This window comes from Homalodisca vitripennis, unplaced genomic scaffold (genome assembly GCF_021130785.1).
Source record: "Homalodisca vitripennis isolate AUS2020 unplaced genomic scaffold, UT_GWSS_2.1 ScUCBcl_105;HRSCAF=1159, whole genome shotgun sequence".
NCBI lineage: Eukaryota > Metazoa > Arthropoda > Insecta > Hemiptera > Cicadellidae > Homalodisca > Homalodisca vitripennis.
Window position 1 is genome coordinate 205326 of NW_025776228.1, and position 21296 is coordinate 226621.

The following is a 21296-nucleotide window of genomic DNA, read 5'->3' on the forward strand; positions in this document are numbered from 1 at the left end:
TATTCAGGTTAGAGCAACAACCAATTAAAATATAGCAACCAGATACTATTTCAAACATTAAATCATTTACATACTGAGCATTGTCCTTTTTACAAATAATAATATTTGTAATAATTAGTTTTAATATATAAACCAATAAAAAATGAGTTAATCCAAATTGTTACAAAATTAATATCTTTATTCATCTGCTCCTAAATACAAACGCAATATAGGGAACACATTTGCGTAATTGTTTGACCACAACACGAAAAGGGCTCAGTTGATTACATGGTGTTACTAAAGCCAATTTAAACCAAATGAGACATTGGACTGCAAATGTATGCGTACATAATTAAACAAAATTTAATTAGGAACCTTAAATTCAATTATCCGTTAATTAACAATATAGAATGACACTGTAAATAATACACTTGCAACCTACCTCCAAAGTACATTGTGAAACAGTTCATATTCGAACAACCTATTTTTTACATTTCACGTTTTTTACTTTAATTATACACAGTGAATCAGTACACCTGTGACACTTCCTCTATCCACAATTTTAGTTTTAAATGAAATTATGTTCAACTCTGTTAAATGACACTTGTTTAAGATGCACAGTTAATTATTTTTAATATTAAGAATAAACATAGGCCACGCTACACTTTATTTTAAAGGTTTCTGCGCTGATAAATGTAAAATGTCCTAACTAATTTAGTTTGTGTGAAAATGATTTAGACAACTTTTTACTTTGCATACGTGTTTTTAATTCCTTCTTAGATTGTAGGAGAAGTATCCACTTTTATAACTCTTATTAGCACCCATCTAAAAGTTATCAAATTATTTTATAAATTTGAATATTTTATTACATGTAAAATAATAATTCTGGACACAATTTTTGCTACAACATATATTTTGGTATCATATATTGTGTAGTATTGTTTTAATACATACTTATAACTTTATTATTGTATTGATTATTGTACTTATACTATAAAATTAATAAAAACGTACATAGAAAAGGCAGAGAAGTAGGCTCACTTTATAAAGAGGGGAACAAATCACGACTAATCTAGGAGCATTAATTGTGTTTATTATGTAATAATTCAAATTAGGAGAGAGTAAGAATAACGATAGAATAATAACTAAGAATAACGACGACCCTATATCAGTCAAATTAAACACGAAAGTTCCTGATTCTTTGAATGTAGCAGTAACATAAAAATGGCGCTGGATTATCTGCAGTGGGATACAAAAAGCCAGCTCGGATAGTTCCTCTCAAACTTCAACAGCCACACCACCGCCTCTTCCTTCTGTTTAACGTGCTTTTATTAGTTTGGATAAATTATGTTGTAAATTTAGTAGATATAATTGAGAATACATATTTTATAATATAATTATAATTACATTTGTTTCACTTTCGAAGAACTTAGGTGATGATTGGTAGTATATCCCGTAATTCAGAAACATTGGTACTGATTTCAGCAATATTGAATGTGCACTGAAGTCCATAAGAGAAAGTACAGATTAGAAGACTATCTAAATGTTATGATACAGGCCTTTAGCCTTTTCATGAAAACTAAGTTTCATGGCGCTCCAGGTAAGGTGGATTTGGAGATAAAATCTAAAGGAGGACGTCCTTTTTCATTCGAAACTGATGATGTTAAGGTTTTTCAATCAAGACCTTAAATTACTTTGGCCTGTGGTAAACTAATATCCATTCCTAAATTGAATATAAAGCCACTAACATTGACGAATTCAATGGTAATTTGGTTTTTGAAATGCTAGACCTAGGATCTGGAATAGAATAAATCCTTTCCTTTAATTTCTTGGATTTTCCTGTGTGATTGCGGACAGAGAAGTTAATACATTAGATTATTATTATTCTTATGAAATTCAATAATGGATGCTGTTCTATTATAAAAAAATGTATTCTATAAATGTTTTTTGTAAAAATTATGCTTTTAAAGTAAACATAAAAACTAGAAAATTGAATAGAAGAACCTTTTTATATATTATGATAAATTTTCAAGAGTTAATTAATTTATCGTAATATTTATTTATGTATACTGTAAAACTAGAAAAGCGCTGCATTCTAATTATATTTTGTTATTAAAAATTTACAAAATTAATTTATATTTTTTTAAATATTTTTGCATGTACAGTTAGCGCTATATACAACTGATGTAGATAGAATTTTAAAAAATGCTATAATAATGTTTCATTTAACCAAGTTCTTGTTTTTCTAATAGTAAAGATTAACTGAGTTTCTAGTTATGTATTAGTAGACTAAAAGACTTGACAATGTAACAAGAGGTCTAAAATATTTCTTTTTCTATAAGAGTATTACTAGGCCAAATGATTTTTTTATTTTCTTTTGCTTTATTTCCTCATGAAACATGATTAATTTCTATAAATATCAAGAAATATAATTACTGGTTTAGAAGGAAATGTTTGTTAATAATAAATTATTTACTCGGGTTTGATTATTTTAACAGAGCAAAAACATTGGAGGCAATTATCTCAAAAGTATCTTTTGGCGCTTCGCATAGTGATACGGAACACCTTGTAGTTGGCCTTGTGGATTTTTTTATGAGGAGATATTTATTATTAAGTTATATTAATCAAATATATTTTAATATTCTAATCCATCAAATACAAGTTATTACATACATAATCTAAACTCGTTCTTCGGCTGATCTCAGCAAGTAATCGCTGCAAGGGGTTAAAACAGAAGCAACGTCTACAATAAGTAATATAAAGACTGCTTTCCGTTGCGTTGCCAAAAATGAAGTAGAAATTTTAGATTTATTAAGGTACATGTTTAAGCAATAAAATTAAAATAAGCAATATTTTATTTAGACAAAAATAGTAGTAAATGCTTATTGGGAAGGGAAAGAGAATAAAACATGAGTATTAATATAATATAGTAGAGTGCGAAAATATTACAGGATATATGATAGTTTACTTAAAAAAAAAGGGTTCCAAGATGATTTAATCTTGATTTTTAATGTGTAAAGATGAAAATAAGTGCTTTTACAAAGGACGTAAAGCCTCATTATTGGACTATATAACCATGTAAGTTGGCTACTATTCTAGTTTGTGACAGATATTTAATATGTGCTAAGAATAGTAGTTCGTCATTTGGAATAGCACGATAAGATGAAAAACGCGGAAAAGTGAAATTTGCAGAAATTTTCCAAAAAGGGACAATTGAAATTTAACCTTCAAAAGGCACAGGGATCTACTGGACCCCATGGCAAATAAAGTTGTTTATTACTCAACTGGCAGCTGGCATTTGTGGTGGGGCTTGAAGCCTAGTGATGCCAAATAAAATTATATGGTTACCAAAAATTATCGTGACGAACTTAAACTGGAAAATATTATGAAAAAGAAATTAATGTGGGGTACCACACCGTGCTCTTTAAATGTTAAATAAGTCATGCTATTGTTCACAGCATTCCACGAAAATAGTAACTGTTAGTACATCAAATAAGATATTTTAATAGTTTCTACCTATTGTGATTTAAAATCATATTTTCTACAATAACATAAAGTTATAATTAATACAATGTAAAAATTAAACTATTTCTATACCCCAAAAATAAGAAAAAGAATGGAGAAGAGACAGATGATGAAGCAACATAAATTGAGACTTTCTTTTGCTTTATGCCCTAAACAAGTTTCTGAAATTTTTGTTTCATACTTTCCTTTACAAGTTTTACATTGTCTAGTTTATATAAATAATTGGATATGAAGTGTGATACGACTTGTGAATAGATTGTTTTTGTTTTTCAAGAAAAGTATTTTCGTGTTAAAGAATACGTTAACCATTCATACTAAATTGATTGTTACAAATAACTGTACTTTTAGTTGTAGAGAAAATATATAGCGGGAATGAATAAAGTCAGAAGCGATCTTTGCTGCGGTCTCAGTAGTAAAATGAGTCACGTACTGTAGATTTACTCACAACACAATGCATATAACATATACGGATAACGGTAGGTGCTTGCTGAGCTTTATCTTTCCTACGCCACCTACATAAATGTGTTGTCAAATTGTTAAGGAATTCCAGTCAAGTTTCTTCGGGAAGTTTTAAATGGGAACATTAATAATATAATTCATTACTATGAAGGGCCTCAAATCCAACGATGAGTCATTGTCTTATTTGTTTCTACTTATGCACCGTTTATAAAACATAAAAGAGTCGTAGAGAGTTTTCTCTTTGCTAAGGGTTATTGTTTGAAATATACGTATTCTGACACAAGGAATCTACATTAAAAACCAGAAAATTGTGAACAAAGTAAACGTTTTATAACAATACCAAATTCTTCGTACAAAAATAATGCTTTAATAATCAAATTAGATAAAATTTGATATTTTAGTTTATTCCTACAACATATTACTAGTTTCCACTCTATGTGTTATTGGAACGGTAAGTAAACGTCAGGAAAAGAGCCTAAAATCAATAAAGTAGCCACAACCATCATCTTTCTGATTCACACCGCGTAGACTACTTACAAAATTACATTCTTTGAGTATTATTACGTCACTAAGGACAGAGGAGAGACATATTCAGTCAGCAGATGTTAAACCGGAAATGTTGATGATCCCGATTTGTATAGACAGATCAGTTGAAAAAAAGGCGGATCTTGTCGTGATTAGCAGTACATTGACCAATATGGAAATCAGCGATCAAAGGGTTTCCTTATCACTGGTAGTCAGCTTCAATAATTTAACACTAGATTCTTTGTTGAGGTTATTTTGTATCCTGATGATTTCTAAACTTTCAATTTTTATCGTTGAATAAAGAAGGGTGTTTATAACGACTTGGATTGTGGATATTAATATTCCAGAGTATTAATATTTAAATTATCAATGAGACATCCAAGACGATATAAAATATTTTTGATTAGTAAGCTCCTAGTGAATATTCAGTACAATTTATTACTAAATTTTTTAACTATAAAATATTATCTGGTTTGTCTAAAATAAAAATCACAGTTCTAAATAAAAACAATGGATTTATTTTAAACTGGCAAATTAATAAGTTCAATGTTTCAGAATTTTCATTACTCTATTTTCCACAAAGAATTGACAAACCGTTTAGTAAATTTAAAAGTTCCTTTGGCAAGAAATAAAAAATATTAATCAAATATATCAAACTAAAAATCAGAGCTCTCTTATAAAATAAAATAATACGGTTTTGAAATAAAAATCAAATTCCACTTGGAAATAACTAAAATAAAAATTTTCACTTCTAAGATAACTCACAATTCAAAAAATAAAAATTTAAAGTTCTGTTTCCACTAGTTGAACCTTAACTTTCAAGTCTCTGCAATTCCGATTACAACTCTCTCTAACAATTATTAAAGTTCAATTAATTACCAATTAACAATTCACTATAAAACAGTTCTAGTTAAATCTTAATAAATTAAAAAATCTCAATTAAAGTTATTAACTAAGTTCAAATTTAATTCACTTTTCTTGCAAGTATGAACCAACTGTAACTTGTATGATTCTATTGTGCTCTATTGTTTATCGAGAATAAGTTATTCAGATTGCTCTGTAGTTTCTATGAATTTAATTTTTTCCTATAAAAAAGACAACAAAATTAATTTAATACCAGATCAGGAAGACTATTTCAATAAAACGTACAATGAATTTGGTGCTTACCTCAAAATCCCTCGCGGAAAAAATTAAGAAACACGGCGCACTGTAATTAACTTAATCACGAAAATAACCAAAAAAAGGGCGAAAATTATGAGCGGGCGCTTAAATACTTCCCTTTCCTCTCATTGGTCCAGCTGTATCAAACCAGGAGAACAATACTCGCAACAAGACAAGTTCTAATCAATTCAAGGCAGTCAACCTGCCTTCCTAACAATTTAAAACTACCAGTACTAACTTGCCAAAGGATTACATGTTCGTTTTTTACCCTGACTTTTCACAATCTAATCTAAAATTAAATCCCAATATTTCAATCCCAAAATTTTATTTAATTTAAGTTTTAATTAAAAAAATAAATCAATGTAGCTTTAAAAACGCTACAGTGTTCCAAGTACTTTTATCTTGTTGTTGATGGTGAATAGTGGTATGTTTAAAAGTCCAGATAAAAAAGTATATTGTTTATTTGTGTATAAATTGGCACGGATATTAAAAATAACCAAAATAGCGTTGAGTCTATATATACATTTCATAAATTTTTATTATGAAGTAAAACTTATTTTTCACTTCAAGATTATTTTTAAAATTTTGAAATGATTTTTCTAGTATATTATAAATATATCAATGTGATTAAGAAAAGTAGTTTTAGTAAATATGATATAAGCAATGATATTTTATATTTTTTTGTCACAACAACAATATTATTAATCTTTCAACTATATGACAGCACTTTACTAGCTATAAAATATAATGTCACTAATGTTAATTCCAATAAATAATGTTGTGGAATTTGTCATATGTAACTTTAAAACAAAATAATTGGTGCAAGACAAATATGTGAGTAAATTGATTTATATTTTAAACAGAGCTCCTGTTTGCACGTTACAACAAGCCCTGAGATATCAATGTGGGTTCTGACCAGCCAGACGTATTATTTAGGTTTATGGCAAATATTACACATACTATAACTACATACTAAATAACTTCTCCAACTTTCCTTAGATAACGAAACTGTGACCTATTTCCTCAAGTCTGAACAAGAGCTGTAGCTAGATTATATGGAAACATTTAAATAAACGTGGTGTTGGACCGGAAATAAAACACAAAGTGTGAACAGGCGTGCAGTTTTAATGATGCCCTTCGGTGAAATGAAGCTTTACACAAGAGGAATGAGTATTCAGTGAGTTAAATTGTTTGTGCCGCTGGTTTGTTTTAATTTTTAGCGTGACAACCCAACGTATTAGCCTTATATAGCCTACCACTTTTTGACTGAACTAGCCTCATAATTAAGTATAATTTAATATATACAATTTTATTTAAGATCATATAGACATTGAATGTCATGAATGAAAATGATTTTTTTTTTTATAAATTAAGTTTTGGATCCTCACAATTTCATTTAGTTTTAGATTATAATTGTATAATGTCAATTACGGAATAGATTAAATGACATTTACAAATGATAAACCAATTTTGAGATAACTATGACACTTACCATTATGTATTAGTTTACAGATAAAAAGAAAATATGATTTAATATTTTATTATTAAGTAATTTAAATATTTTTCATTTTTTATTCAGTTATATTAATTTACATAATTTAGTCCGTCATGAAATTTAATCAGGTGAAAACCCATACTAAGGACTTTACACATATTTAATTTTACTAGTAAAAGTTAAAATTACTGAAATAATAATGAATTTAAAGTTGTGATATGTGAACATCATAATTCACTAAGGGTAAAAATACAAACTTTATACTTAAATAAAACTCGAGTTGATACATTTGTTCTAACTATAAAATTGTGTGTAGTCTGAAAGGAGATAAAATAACCAAGAAGAGTTCAAAGAGAACTCAAACAACTGTATCGACTTTTGGTTGAGACAGTGCAAACACAAGAAATTCAGGTTAAGGCAAAAGAATAATAAAAGCGTTTCCTTGTCAGTAAATTGTAAGGTTTCTTATAAAACATCTTTTTTGTAATTCAAGAAATACGTTAGGCCAAACCAAGTACGATTTTTTAATTTAGCTTACACTATAAGATTTTATATTAGATTAATGTAATTTTAACTATTCTTCGATTGCGCTTTGATTTATAAAAATCTTCCTGAAATTAACATAAATGACAACATAAAACGATATATTATCTGACTTCCTTAAACAGTGTAAACATTCATAAATATAGTTTGTTATAAATGAAGTTTTAAGTACAGTATACGGAGTTTAATTAAAGTTATTTTAGCTGACCAAACTACTTTGAGTAATAATGGACGAAGAATTATTGTTTTTAATTGTGAATGATAGTTTTGATTATCTAGTTCTACAGGAGGGTTTAATGGCGATCTTATGTAATCACGTAGTTAAATGATATTCGTTGATTGATTTTCGGCTCTGTTCCTTAATTTCACTTATAGTTTCATTCACACACCAACAGTTGATACTAGTAATATGTTACATGAACAAACTGAAAAAGTCTAATTAAAGCATTAATTTTTATACTTCGAATTTGTTAAATTTTACAACTTATTTTCTTTTTTTACAAAATTTGTAAGTATCTAGAGCACTCTCTTTGTATGAAAAGCATATGTGTATTTGATAATCAAAATAATCCTATATCTCTTCGTTTGTCATTGCATGTCAGTAAGTGTCATTAATACATACCTACGAAACATATCCATACACACAATATGAACCTACGTCATAATAAGGTAGTAACTGCGGCTACGAAACAACACCAACCTACATGTGCAGGGTATTGCTTATGCAAACTTAAGCCGCAGAATGCAATCAAGTTCGTGTTTCTCACCAAGAGGTCCATTGCACTTTGGTTGCTTTTTGAACCTGGTCAGAGTTGATCCATAAATGAAAACTGGGCCTGTTGAATATACAATTCTCGTATGGAAAATAGTAATGAAAACATACACTTTAACCGTTTGGACTTAAATATTATTTATTGTTTTATTAAGCAGATACAAATTCCTGATTTTTACAGTTGTTAAACAGTTGGTGCTGGTTTTTAAATGTCCTTCAATTGATTCATTGTGCAGATTATGTGTATTTCAAAGAGAAATGCCTCCACAAAGAGAAAACTCTCTGCGAAACTTATATATTTAATAAACGATACATTTTAAGTAATCTGTGATAGTGTAAGTGGAAATAAATAAGGCAATGACTTATTTCTGGAGTTGAGACACTTTATAGCAATAAAATATATTAAATGTTCTTATGTAAAATTACCCAAAGAAACGTGACTAGGTTTTCGAAACAATTTGACAATACATTTATATAGTTGATGTTGGAAGTAAAATAAAACATTACCGCCTGACTTTACCTTATAATCCCTACAAGTAGCTACCGTTCTCCGTATGTTGTATGTGCATTGTGAGTAAAGCTGCAGTACGTGACTCATTTTTACTAATGGTTTGTGGCAAACACCGCTTCTGACTTTACTCATTCTCACTATACTTTTTCTCCACATTTAAAAGTACTATTATTATTTATAACAATCAATTTAGTACGAGTAGTGAATGTATTATATAACACAAAAACCCTTTAACGTTAAATCAATAATAAAACATTTTAATTCAAAACTTCACAAAATGGAACTAATGGACTACATATCCGATTGTTTAAAGAAGCTAAACTATCTGAAATTTGTTTAAACCTGTCACTCCCCCGTGAAGGTTTCACAGAATGTGTTCATAATGAGTGACAAACAAAAGGAATCCGTTTATAGCATTAAAGAAAAAAACGTATGCCTCAATGTACATTGTTTTATCATTTGTTTTTGCTACGTTCTATTATATAAAAAAGTAGATAAAATGCCTCATTCTCATAAAATAAATTATTCCCACCACCAAAAAAAAATATATATAAGATATACTAACTAACTATTTTCATAGAAGTCTGTTAAAAATAACAGAACTTGTTTCAGCTGCAAATGTCTCTCTTTTGTTATTTTCTCCACCATAACATTTTAGATGGTGAACATTCCTTAAGCGTATACTTTACATCTGCGATTAATTTATTTTAGAAAAATCAATCAGTCACCAATAACACAAAAATACGTCTTAATATACTATTTAAGCTACACATTTTCACCTTCAGAGTAAAAGTCTAAAAAGTAATTAAATTATCATGGAAACTTTTTCCAAGTAAATCTCTCATAAATCGTGTACTATATTTTTACATACTACAATTGTATATTAATAAACATGTTTTCTTCTATCAAGCACTTTACTTGCCCTCCCGAATTAACACTCACTATTATTTCTATTGCTGAAAATATCTCTATTATTTTTCTTTTATTGTAAAATATGTTCCACAGTAAATATAAAATTCCTACTTCGTTTTTAGGAACGTAACGTAGCGCATCGTCTAAATTTCGGTGTAATTATTGACGGAGTTTTTGGAGGGAGTATATATCATTGATCTCGTATGCATCCCTTATATTAACAATACAATTTATCCACACTATTTAATTACCAACATAAACGTTAAACTTGTATGGTGATCATATGTTAATTAGTAGCAGCAAAGACCACTTCTGACTTTACTTATTGTCACTATATTTTTTCTCTTAATCTAAAAGAGAAAAAAACAATCAACAAACGATAACAATCGATTAAAAACAATCGATAATAATCAAAAATCGATAATTGATCGATAACTACGTGATATTGGTAACAATTGATTTCATATGAATGATGAACATATCGTTTAATACGAAAATCCTTTACGTAAAAACCAATAATATAATTAATTTAACTTCACAATTTCACATAATGGATCGTAACGGACTTCACATCCGATTGTTATAAGAAATTAACTATGTGAAATTTGCATAAAAGCTGTCACTTCCCCGTGAAAATTTTATAGAATGTGTTTACAAAGAGCAAAAAATATTATAGGAACTCGTTTAAGGCATCAATAAAAAGAACATATGTTTTAATTTAAATTGTTTTATCATCTGTCTTTACTACATCCTATTATCTATTGTTGGGGTGGCGGGAATAATTTACTTCTTTAGTGTTTTAATACCGTAATGTAATTGTAAGAAAATACAAGTAGTTTTCTTGTTTCCAGAACAATGTAATGATGACTTTAAATCGTAAGGTGTAGTAACTATCAAATATCTTATTTGAAATACTAACAGTTACTATTTTCGTGGAATGCAAGTGCGGGTAAAAGTAACAGAACTTGTTTCAGCTGCAAATGTCCCTCTTTGGCAGGTTTCCACCGTAACATTTTATGTGGTGAACGTCTCTTAAGTTGATATATAACATTTGACACCAATTTATTTGTGAACTATAAAATATTCGCCGAAAAAATTATGTGCGTTAATATCCTTTTTAAGCTATACATTTTCACCTTGGAAACAAAAATCTAAAAGGTAATTAAATCATCGTTGTGATGATTTGTAATACCAATTTGACTCGAGAAACATATGAAAAGATTATTATACATAAACTACAGTCTATGGATTCGTAGCTACAATTAAACATGCCTTGTTGTGGTGGAATACACAGGGGAGTGTTTCACCAATGCCCGTACCTCTCCATTATTCACATTACAAACCAATATCACTGAGCTCCTATATAATAGTGTATGACTGTGGGGCAGCTTTCGCTAACATAGCTATAGCTGTGATCGGCTTCTAATTCCTAATTCCATCTATACTAACCACAGTGTATATTTATTAGTCTCACTTTAATATAACTTATATCCATAAAAACTCAACTTTGAAATTATGTAGTAACCAGTATTAATAATCTAGTCACGTGGATTTCCCTGCCAATATTCTATGTATAATATTAGTGTTACGTTTGTATAACTTCTTGTCCAAATAGAACAAAAGAAATCGAATATAATACGTCTTATACGGGTATCCAAAGTAGGTATAAAAGTCAATCTCTACGAACCCTCAGTATTCAGGTCATCCTGTTAGAACAATAGTTTTAAATCACTGGTGAGTAAAAATATACCTAGCGACAAGTTTAAAAATGCACTGTTCAACTTATAAAGTTGCAAACTACTTTTCGTAAAATCAAATTACTAAGCAGAAAGAACCAGACGAATCTTATTGACTTTCAGAAAGTTTGATAACTATCCGTTACTGAATTCACAGACGCCTGATTGGTTGCGGGTAGCAAACAATGCATTTCTTAAACTTTAATTGATAATTAAACTTGCAAATGCCCAAAGTTTATTGCATCCTAAAACACAAATTGGTATTCTTGAACGATACTGGACATGGTTGAACTACTTCTATATATATAAAAGAAAGTCGTGTTAGTTACACTATTTATAAGTCAAGAACGGCTGAACCGATTTGGCTGAAAATTGGTAGAGAGGTAGCTAAGAACTGGGAGAAGGACATAGGATACTTTTTTATCCCGTTCCCGATTCAGGATTCCGCCCCACTGGTCTCTAAAAGCTACAGAAATACCCGTAAGAAATGCATAGCAGCAAACATATGTTATTATGTGAAAGAGCCTTTTCAAATTTAATCAGCTGTTCTTTGTAAACATATATAATGCGACAAAAGAAATTTATATGTTTATAATATAATTTAATTACTATTTTAAATTTCTTTACACTTATAGTTAGAAAGCATAGAGTAAGCTTAAGAGAAACAGCAAATTTTGTTTCAACTGTTTCCGCAATCACTGTTAAACATAGACTTTACTATCCAGATAATACAATTCAAATTTGACGTAAAAATTCACCTTTAACTGCAATATTTATCTAATATAAACCATGCTCATGCTTGATCAGAAGAGCAATGCAGATATCAAAATTACTATCTTACGTTGGCTACAACTATAAAGAATGTTATAAAAACCAACCTTAGTTGTTTTTTTTTTGACAGAAGTATGGTTCTCAAAACTCCGTGTGTACATATTCTCTCGATCGAGACAACAAAGCAAGCTCAATCATGGCATCGGATATATAACTAATTTAATCCAGAAGTGATACACGCGCAAAGCTTAAAATAAAAACCAATACGCAATTTCGCTTAACATCTGAAGCTCATAATCATTAGACTGTAATAAAATGTACCTAAAATATGCCTATTTTCGTTTCAAAATTACATTGAGCGCCATCATTTATTACATTGAATTCCGCGCTAATGAATTCCGACTTTTTGACTCCTGTCCGCGATGGTCTAATATAGCTCAATTGTATACAAAAATCATAGAATATTGGAGAAAAATTCCAGTTATTTCACAGGTGCATATTGAGACTGTTTTAAAATTTAAATCTTAAATAGATCATGAGCTTGGAGTATCTGTCAGTGACTATCATTTATCTCAGAAGGGTAATAACGACGTTTAAAAGAAATATGCTCTCCTACGTCCCAATTTTTTCTGTAGAAAATCGCGTGCGAAGCAGTGGGTAACAGCTAGTTACTAAATAAAATTACCAGTAATCACCGAGATAAATGTTTACCCAAATATTGATTATAAGAAATCTTAATCTATTTAGTTTTTTCAATGTTATATTCTACATGCATTTCCACCATTCCACTTGTAGTACGTTAGTGGCATAGTATAATTTGTACTATTCAATAAAATAATGTTATCTAATTATAAGTACAATACTTGCTTTTTTGTAACATATTTTATACTAATTTAGATAAGGTGCACAGAATATATACGGGGACAAATTCGATTGCGTGATCACCATATTTTCTCATTCTCATAATTAGACAAATATTGTGGAACAACTTACAGCAGGCCTGAAGACTCTTCCACACCTGTGTGATTAGTGCATTTAACTGCTCTTTTCAGCGGAAAATAAAAGAAAAATGACCCTTTATACCACAACTACACCGTTTCGCATGCTTGTAAGCAAAACTAACTGGTAATTTAATATTAAGGGCACAATAATGCCAATACATTTTATTTTAATAAGTACAGTTTTAATAAATATCTTATCATTTCGCCAGACATATTTTTGAATGTTTACTCCCCTCAAAAAATTGATGAAGTGCCTAAATTAAGTCCTTGGAGTATTCTGTTTCTTCAATTATTTTTACATCGTTCAGTGGTGGTGCATATCACTCCATGAAATTAGACTGAGTTTTAGTTACCTACACATTTTACATTAAATACCTACAAACAATCAATATTTACAACATGTATAATAATATACAATATAGTTTAGTAAATACAACTACTGCAAAATAACAAAACAAATTAAAATTGCATGAAGCTGCAGTACAAAGCAACAGCTGATCAAGTACATTAAAATCAAGCGTTCATTAAAATCTAAATTTTACGACTCAGCAACTCTAATCTGAGCAAATTATAAGGTCAGTGCCAACATTGTAAGACGTGTAGTAAAAAATCACTTCACGTTGTTGTCTAATAAATACGTGCATACATTTATTTATATAGATATTAGGTTACAGTAATTTTAGTGTTATTTTTACAGTTGGTTATATATGTTCATACCTAACGTACAGTTAAATTCTAATATGTACCTACTCTAATTTAATTAAAATGTTATAATTTTGTGTAATAGTTATAGCAGTAATATGCAGTTCGCTATACTGAATGTTGTGTGGCTCTACAAGTGAAATACTTGAGAAAGAAATTACAACTTCTTGATAGTAGAATATGTAATATAAGTGACTCTGTGTAACATCTTTTACAAAGCTTCATACCAAAATCCGTTTCCCTAGTCTAGGTAGCTTGTCGCTCGGTCTGGAACTGGATCAGTATCACCAGGTAAGTTGTTACCGCTCCAGCCATCTGAACAGACAGAAAAAAATACCGTAATTTGGGACAAAATCCTCAGAGCCAATGACATTATGAATGTAACTCTCCTCAGTGACCCTTGTATCTCTCTCATCAACTATTAACTATTTCGTATATTTCATGGCACATTTACCTATTCAGGTACAGATGTACGATGATAACTATTTCGAATCCATAAGAGAATATGGCATGTAATTGATCTCAGTTAAACTTTCTCAAAAAATTAATAATTCTCTCTGTTTATGCCATTTCAACATATTTATCTAACCAGATAGAGATCTACGATGACTCCCCCCTCCCCTCCTTTCACAGTTCATCGGCCAAATCGTCTGAAACTGACCTTAGTTGAGCTTTAATATCTTCTAATTAATCATCTCTGGTATATCTTTTCATCACATATTTACCTAAGCAAATAAATGGTCAGCCAAATGGTGTGTAACCGACCTCAATGAAGCTTTCAGAATTATTATTACTACCCAATGGTGTATCATGATATATTTATATAATCAATTACAGTTAAGACCTCAGTAAGAGCTTGAGTAGGAAATCCGGTAAGAACGACAAATCCGTCGAATATCTATCCTATATTTCAAGTTATAACCATTTCTGCCATTAGGTAGAGTAAGATGTCATAGTTTGTGGATGGACACACGGGTTTTCACTGTATATGTTTGTTTTCAATATCTAAAGAGAACTGTTTTGGATTTAATGAATCTGTTTAGTGATCACTGTTAAGTGATTCGTGAATTGAAATTCTGTGACTTGGTAACCTCTTCACATTTAGGAACAATTTCTTATTAAAGTTGTTTAAGATTGTGTTCCGTAAAATTATAAACAAGATTATTCGCGTGATAAAATTATTAGTTCGATAAAAGATGAATATTATAATTTAAAAATTAAGTATAAATTTGTTGCATAACGTTTGTACCTTTACACTCAAGCGTGATAATCCAAATTTACTTTTTACCTAGCAATGTTTTACTTAACTATGTACAACACCGTGTGTGTAACGAACACACGTCTGGCTTTTAAACGAAGTGTTTTTGCTCGGTTTTTTGTGTTATTTCTTCTTCTTCATTAGTTTCGATTGACTAGGTGTTTTGGTACTATAAGTGTATTGATTTCAATTACCTCAGTGATTCATTAATTATTAATAAATTGTATATTAAATATACATAAGCTGTACAGCAAGTATATGAAGTAACACTATAAAGAATCAGCTACTATTTTAAAAGAGGTGAAACGAGTTACCGATGTGAGAATCTCGTTGTGGATCTGGAAAAACCCGCGAGCGGAAAATTTTGTATTGTGATGAAGTAACTGCAGCAGAAACACTTCCAGCTGGAAATCCAAATCACATCACTAGAATTAGATAAGTTAATAAAATATGTTCCTCTTATAAATATTAATTAGAAAATTCCTTTATTCCCAATCATTTGAACAATTTTCAAATCATACAAAACACATATTCGAAACAAAAATTAAAAAATCAAATTCTATATTGTCATTACACACTATACTATAGACTTGGATGTTTCCATACAACCTCAACTACGCATTTTACGCTAGACGTGGTGTAGCATACTCGATAACATTGAACGTGCACATGTATGTGTTACTGCTGATATGTACAATTTATGTATTGATTTTTCAAATAATTATATATTATTTCTTCTTCTTCTAACTAATCCCTGAACTATGAGGCTAGATAGTACTTAGCTTTAGATGTATTTAAATAGATATAAAATAAATTTTACCATGCACTAATTAGGTATATGATTAATTAAACGAGTTTGTGGTCGTCATAACCTCAACTAAGATTATAATGGAGAAATAAATAATTCAATTTTAAAATAGAATACAGATTAGTTGAACAAATAATTTCGCATAGTCCTGTAAAAAAAATGAATTCGTAGCATTTATCTAAATATAAAACTGTACACACTAAATGAGACTAAAAATATATTTTGAACCTCCACTCATTGACCTCATCTCCAAAGCTTTTATGGATTTGGGAGAAAATTCTAGAAATTACTATAGTTCCTGTTGTAAACATGGTTTTTAAACATCTTGATACGAGATATATAGAGCTTTTTACCTGTTTCCTTAAGCTTGGGTTCAGATCTTTGTTTACCAACTGGCAAATCACCAGCCTCATTTTATCAGCCTGAAACAAAGTCAATGATTTTACATTACATAAGAAGAGATTCTTGTGATATACATAATCCACCTCGTACCAATTTTACTGATTATCGTAATCTCTTCTTTGGAAATTTTCTAACAAGAGATTATCATGAAAACCCAAAAAACTTAACCCGTACTTCGCAACTTAAACTCACATTCTTGGTCATTTTTCCTCTGGATAAAACAAAATACGTGGCCAATTAGACGTGCTATTTGCTTTTCTCCATGTTCCACGGTAAAAGTACAGGGTTAGCCAGTGAAACGGGAAGATTGGAGATGGCCTTGACAGTTGGAATGTGAGTGGTGGGGGTAATAGTGGCCGGCTCCTTTCTACGGTGCGCCTGAATTAGCACCCCCTGGACATAGCACCCCCCCGCTTCTGACGTCATTTTGACGTCACGAAAGGGGGTGCTAAATCAGCACAGTGGCCGTGTCCAGGCCCTGAATAAGCACCCCTTCGAATACGGGGGTCCTAATTCAGCGCCTTTACCGTGTTCATGTGTGCTGATTTAGCACCCCCTTCGAATAGGGGGGTCCTAATTCAGCGCCTTGACCATGCTCATGTGCTGATTTAGCACCCCCATGAATCTGGAGGGTGCTAAATCAGCGCCTATACCTTATTGATGAGATGAATAATTACCCCAACGGAATAGAATAATAAACGTTTTAAACCATATTGCGATTTACTTTTTCAATAAAATAAAATATATATACTATTATATATATATTATTATTATTATTATTATATATATATATATATATTTTATATATATATATATATATATGTATATAATAATGTAAATATATTGCAATGAGTATATTTACTGCATTTCTGTGGTTTACTTAATATTTCAAAAAGCAAAAAGTTCATTGCCAATTGTAAAAATACTATTCATCAAATATACTTAAGTAAAAAACTAGGTTCTAGGCATTCAAATACAGGTTTATTTTAAAGCAAAATTAATTTGAAACCATGGTACGAAAAACGCAGAGGAATTGATATTGCGTAAATCCGGCATGTGTAATAAATATACATGGTCAGAGATTATATCAACCTATTAACCACTTTAAAAACCATTATTTATTTATTTATTTTAATTTTTAGAATACCAATCAAAAGCGAAAAAATTTTAGAACCGTGAAATTGTAATTTTGCGATGACTAAGAGCCAATTATTTTTAAGGACGCATCATAAACTGAATTATACTATTTAAACTGAATAATATAATAATTCAAACACACTTGACAAACAACTTAAATATTATTTTATATCTACAAGAATCAATATCATTCAGTTATATCCATATCAGTTAGTTCAACTATAATTTAAAAAAAAACACCGCTGAAAACAATGTTAAAGCAGGTAGCAATAAATAAACTACTACCATATTTTCAAAAAGCGTTATTGCTTAGGTCAAACAATACATTTATATACTGAGTATTATGGATCTACATTGCTTCATTTCCCCTCTGTCGGTTAGTGTGCGTTTTTTTTTGTTGTTGTTAAAATGGAATATCTTAAAACAATAAATTTAAATCATACCAAGTCTTGGTCAAAATTTTATGGCGGCTAAAAATATATTATGATGTTATCTTTAATACATTCAAAATAGTGGGCTATTAAAGTATTTTACCTTTTAACTTCTTAAAAATCTGAATTTTTCTAAAATATTGCAAGAAAATGAATTTGAGAGGGTTCTATCACAAATCTAATGACCAAAATATATAAAATATAATATGCACAGATTTTTTAACTGTAACAAAACACTGTCTACATTGAGGTTCTCAGCGAGTAGGTCACAATACAAAAATCGAGTAAACGGAACCTCCAGTATATCTTATGCCAAATTGTGCTCACATTTAAAGTACAGGAAATACATTAATATCTGTTTTCCAAGCAAATTTTTTATCTAATAAATTAAAAGTACTAGAGATATTGCAAATTTAATAACAATGAACGCCTTTTGAACAATGAAGGACAAAAAACAAACGTCTTAATTAACAATAATAAACTGTTTTTATTTATCATGAAGCTTAAATATATTCACAATAAATGTTAAAAACTAAATAAAGTGACTAGGTTATCTGTTGGTATTTAAGAATAATAAACAACAAGAAAAATCGTATAGTAATATTCAGACAATAATACTTTTTATAGATGACAAAATCAAAGATAAGCGGTTTTTATTGGAAATACATCTGATTGTCGCTTGACTAAATTTTCGTAAATAAATATGGCCTAAAACTGCATATATTTAAATAAATTCATTAAACATCAAATATATGATTCTATTCTATCCTTAGATAGGCCTGAAACATGTATTTCAAATATTTTGCCTATGACAAAATAAAAAAATAAGGATAAGATACACTTAAAGCTGCTGTTAATTTATTTTCACAAACCGTGTTTTTTCACAGTAAAGATGCTCTTAATGAGTTATTTATTATTAATTTGAAATAGTATTTGAGGAATTAGATTTGTGATACAATCCACGATCTATTTATTCTTGTATACCTGCTGGATTTTACGACGTTCAAAGTTAATCAGATTTAATGGCCGCCATTTCTAAAGGTATTAATGAATATTTTTTACAACTGGCCTTATTACCACAAATTATATTTGATCCAAATTAGGTAGGATTTGTTTATTCATTTTAAGACATTAAAGCGAATTTGTCTATAAAAAACACATACAGACTGATAGATAGGAAACTAAAGCACCAAAGATCTATGTCCATATTCTGAAATGCGTTTGCCATGACCTGAGCAGTTTGCGGTATATAGACTTGTCCTAAGAATTACAGGACACTCTGTACATAAAATTATTATACAGAGTGTTCCACAACCTCTACCAATATTTTTCAGACATTATTCATGTAACCAACTAAAACTCAATAATTACTCAAATAGCCACAATTTTGAATTGTTTTTGCCTTTTTTTTACTTTACTATTTATGTTTGATGGATTGTTGTTTAGGTTAAAAATTTTGTATATACCTTTTTTAACCTTAAGGCCTAATTACATCCAAAATTTACATTTCTTACAAGCTTTATTTTCAAAATAGTGATTTCTAAAATATCTTTAAGCGTAAACATCTTAAAAGTGATATATGGTAAAAAAGGTCTCAATTATTGCACAATTTAATTAAAAATCCAACGATACCAAGTTTTAAAAATTGGTTGTGAAATAAGGGAGATAGTTTGTTTTTTAAAACCAATTACCAAACAATATCCGCCTTTATTATATGACAGCACTGAATGTGGGCTGCAACAATCAGCTGTTTTGATTTTAGCTGCTCTAATCAGGCGATTTAACATTAACATTGCTGAACTTGTGGTCATAATATCCATTATTTTCTGAATATAGGTTTCTTTTGATTAAGACGTCAGAAAAAACACTCTAATACATGTTGATTACCTAGACCAAAAATTAAAAACAGTAGTTATTGTAGCTCTTTACTGTTGATCGCTTAATATTTCTATTTTAATATTTTGTTTTTTAAATGGAAGACCTCAGACTTACTTCTGACCCTTAGCTTGTAATTTATACGGAGTTTGTTGATACGGTATTGATTACGGTGGTAAACGTAGATGCTTAAATGTACCAGTAAAGATTACTATTTTTTGCAATTGTGAAGTTTGTTCTAACCGAGGGTTTCAAGATTTTGTTCTACCCGGAAAGTAAAACATAAAAAAACATAAAAGTTTACTGTATAAAAAATGAAATATTACGCATTTTTGTATAGTACTTTTTATTATTAATGAAGTAATATTCATGCGTCTATACATCTGTTGACTACCTAGTTTACAAATCAGTTATACAAATTATAACGAATTGAAAATTAGAGTGTAACAACATTTATGACACTTTCCGATATAAATAGCCTTAAAATAAAATTACAGCTAAGCTGAAGTGTAATTTTAAATTTTACTTTTTTTTAGACGCTTTAATTAAAGACTTCATTGAGATTTCACTCTTCTTTTTACACTAATGTAAGAACGTTGATCCTTAAGTTTCACAACTTCCAGATACATGGAGTTAGAAGTGCACGTGTGACTAATGTAACACACAATAGTTAAAGATTCTTTAAACTGCATACAAAAAGGCGATGACTTTCAGTTTTTGCTCATACATCATTACCGTGTTCTAGTTTATATTTTCTCTTTACTCGTGTAAAAGTATCCGTTGCCTAGAGAGTATAATATGCCACACCTAGGGCCTGTACACTCAAACATGGTTTGATTTCTTCTTATATTTTTTACGAAATTTATTCACTATACGTGATAAGTTCTGTATTAATATAGGAATAATAACTGAAGAATAACATCGATATTATTATCTCGACCACTCGATACGGCCAGATTAGTTTTGAACAGTAGGGTCTGTAGTGCACGGACGGGTTTAGTTAGCTTCGTCAAAATACTATGTGGTGAAACCTACAGTCCTACAATCGATATTTGCAGGTTGATTTCACTCTGGCAATGTTTCATATTTGGGTAGACGGCTGATATATAACGGCAACGATGTTAAGGCAAAAATACGGAGTTTCAAGTTTTTATAATGTTTACTAGCTGATACCCGCCCCTTCGTACGAAATTTTGTAGAATAACTGGTACGTCATAGACATTTCCTTCATGTCTTTAAAAAAATGGTATACTACTGATGAAATAAATTATGATCATTAGAAAAATATTCCAA